Raw genomic sequence first — 3,870 nt, 5'->3', positions numbered from 1 at the left:
CACGCTTGTCAGGGACCCACTGTTACACCAAGTCAGTCACTCTTTTGTCTCCATATTTGACCAGTTGATTCGCTTTCAAAAGATATTTTAATCGCTCTCATCAAATGACATGCCGCTTTTAAGATCCTCTGTACCCTCCATTTTGCATCTCTGCCAGCTTTATTATGATAAAACATTTTTCTTAGTCAATGTCAGCAGCGTATAAATTTTCATTTTACTCAGTCTTGTTGCCTATATCAAAATCTTGCATACGTCGTCCATGCTTACATATATATATATATATATATATATATATATATATATATATATATATATATATATATATATATATATATATATATATATATATATATATATATATATATATATATATATATATATATATATATATATATATATATACATATATATTTATATATGTAATAATGACACTATACCCAGGTCAGATGGGGTCATAATCTCTTACTGCATCTGTTTTAAGAACAACATCAATCATCTTACTTTCCTAAGATCCTCTGGTAGCGGTGGCCAGCCAGCCCTGGGCCAGCAAATTCCTTCTCCTTTGTCGACTCCTCTCACTGAATCTATCCTCAAACAAAGGCCTACTGGAATTAAACACTGAGGCACAAAAGTAGACTTTATTTGCAAATTTAACGAAAGTAATTCAGCAAAAGCTATGATCATGAAATGGAGTGAATTCCACCCCCTATAAATGGAAATCATCACTAGAGGAAATTCTGATTCACAAACATTCAGATTTTAATTATTCTAGTCCAACCAATACCAGTGACTAACACCCTGGTCACCAAACAAAGTAAAATGGTCATAATTATTCTTGACCACAATAAATATCACATAGTATGTAAAAGAACACCACTTCCAAGATATTCGTCCTCAAAGGACGAACCCAGAATTCCTGTTAAAAGAAATATATATATTAAAACCTTAAATGGTGTACCAGAAATCAGTATTCAAAACGGCAAAATGCACAATGGGGAACAGAATGGGAAATACATAATGGAGACAGAGGAATTTCACTGCAGCACAACTGGGTATTTCCACATAATGTCTGGAAAAGATATAAGTGTTCATGAGTTATGGTACTCTGTAATTATTACTGCCCATGCATTCGTAATAATTTTCTTTATAGTTATACCAATCATAATTGGTGGCTTTGGCAACTGGTTGGCATCGCTAATACTAGGGGCACCAGACACAGCATTCCCGCGAATAAATAACGTAAGATTCTGACTTTTACACCCTCTCTAACCCTACTTCTCTCTAGAGGGATAGTAGAAAGAGGGGTTGGTACCGGATGAACTGTCTACCCACCCCTAGCAGCTGGCACCGCTCATGCGGGGGCCTCAGTAGACCTGGGTATTTTTTCACTCCACTTAGCTGGGGTCTCCTCAATCTTAGGAGCCGTCAATTTCATCACCACAGTCATCAACATGCAAGCTCCCAGGATAACTATAGACCGACTACCCCTATTTGTATGAGCTGTATTCTTAACGGCCATTCTTCTTCTTCTCTCTTTACCAGTTTTAGCCGGAGCCATTACTATACTTCTAACAGATCGAAACCTAAACACATCTTTCTTCAACCCTGCTGGAGGGGGAGACCCAATTCTCTACCAACACCTATTCTGATCCTTCGGACACCCAGGGGTATATATTCTAGTTCTCCCAGCCTTCAGCATAATCTCTCACATTGTAAGGCAAGAATCATGGAAAAAAGAATCATTTGGGACACTAGGAATAGTGTATGCCATGATAGCAATTGGGGTTCTTGGCTTCGTCGTCTGAGCCCATCACATGTTCACTGTTGGAATAGACGTAGACACACAAGCATACTTTACCTCTGCCACAATAATTATTGCCGTGCTAACAGGAATAAAAATTTTTAGATGACTGGCCACCCTTCACGGCACACAATTCACCTATAGTCCCTCACTAATCTGAGCCCTAGGATTTATTTTCCTATTCACCATTGGAGGATTAACAGGAGTAGTCCTAGCTAACTCATCTATCGACATCATCCTACATGACACATATTACGTAGTCACCCACTTCCATTACGTCTTATCCATAGGAGCAGTATTTGGCATTTTCGCATGAATCGCCCACTGATTCCCCCTATCCACCGGACTATCAATTCATCCCAAATGATTAAAGATTCACTTCACTACAATGTTCATCGGAGTAAACCTAACTTTCTTCCCACAACATTTCTTAGGGTTAAATGGTATACCTCGACGATACTCCGACTATCCAGATGCCTATACAACATGAAATGTTGTATCTTCGGTAGGGTCATCAATTTCCCTAATCGCCGTATTAGGATTCATCATAGTAGTATGAGAAGCACTCACATCTAAACGACCTGCCTTATTCCCCCTATTCATACCAACCTCTATTGAGTGACAACACAACTTCCCACCAGCAGATCACAGATATATAGAAATCCCTTTAACAGCTAACTATCTAAAATGGCAGATCATTGCATAGGATTTAAGCTCCTAATAGGAAACCTAGTTTCTTTTAGAAACAATGGCGACATGAAAAGCCCTTAACCTCCAAGACGCAGCATCCCCTCTCATAGAACAACTAATCTTTTTCCACGACCACGCAATACTAGTTCTCATCCTCATCACCACCCTATTCGGATTCATACTCTCATCACTATTTTTCAACTCACTAACAAATCGAATTTTACTGGAACACCAAACTATTGAGACAATTTGAACAGTTCTACCTGCAATTATTTTAATCTTTATTGCCCTACCATCTCTGTGCTTATTATACTTACTTGACGAAGTGAACAACCTTAGAGTGACTCTCAAAGCTATCGGACAACAATGATATTGAAGATACGAATACTCAGATTTCACCCAGATCAGATTCGACTCATACATAGTGTCAAGACAAGATATCACAGAAAGCGAGTTTCGACTCCTAGAAGTGGATAATCGAACCATCTTACGGATAAACACCCAAATCCGAGCCCTAATTAGTTAAAATCAAATAGAGGTATACCACTGTTAATAGTATCATTGAACTCAAGTTCTAACTAAGGGAAAAACAAGGAGAGGAAGCTTCTAACTTCAGTCTCAGGCGGTTAAATTCTGTCTTTATTCCTAAGATTTTATAATATGATTAACACGCTACATTTTCATTGTAGAGCCAAAGCTAAGAATCCTTTTTAAAATACTCAGGGGCAAATATACCTCCTTTACAGCTTCAATGTAACACTCATAATATTAAGCTTCTTAAGTTTAAATAATTAAAAGTAACCCCACTAATCAAACCAGTAAAATCACCAAATAAGTTTTAATCCTATTTTCCTGAATGGACTAAAGATAGCCAGAAGATTTTATTAAAGTTCTATAAATACCCTGTCCACCGAAGTACTCAGATCAGCCCCCATCTCCCAGCTGGGAGTAGACAAAGCCCCCTCCTAGTACCTTTCGCCTGCCTGACACCAACAGTAGACAGTAAAGGTATAAATCACATGGAACCAGAGAACACAACCACAGTTATGGTACTCACCTCTATGGCGTCAAATAACAGATCTTCCAGTGACGGTCATTAAACACTGCACAACAAGCAAATCATACCCAGCCACAAAACGAAGTCCCTTCGCAATTACCTGTTCCTCTGATAATATACTATTAGAGAGTGCAACACACCTCCGCACTCACTCAATCACTTCTCCCTGGAAATGTGACAACACAGGTTCAATGTTCGAAGATCACACTGTCTCCACGCACTTAGATCATACACAGAACGCCAAATGCATGCATCAGATACCCACTGTATCAACTGTGTAAACCTCCAATGTCGACACAATTGCACCTGCAGCGAATGTGCC

The 3,870-nt window shown here is 38.7% G+C and overlaps 1 pseudogene; it reads left to right on the top strand.

The window, feature by feature from the left end:
• Positions 1 to 2,549: 2,549 nt before the first annotated feature.
• Positions 2,550 to 3,017, top strand: LOC136841288 (cytochrome c oxidase subunit 2-like; annotated as a pseudogene).
• The last annotated feature ends 853 nt before the right edge of the window (positions 3,018 to 3,870 follow it).

The sequence above is a fragment of the Macrobrachium rosenbergii genome, chromosome 8, assembly GCF_040412425.1.
Source record: "Macrobrachium rosenbergii isolate ZJJX-2024 chromosome 8, ASM4041242v1, whole genome shotgun sequence".
In the NCBI taxonomy this organism is placed as follows: Eukaryota; Metazoa; Arthropoda; class Malacostraca; order Decapoda; family Palaemonidae; genus Macrobrachium; species Macrobrachium rosenbergii.
This window is presented reverse-complemented; position numbering and strand designations above follow the sequence as displayed.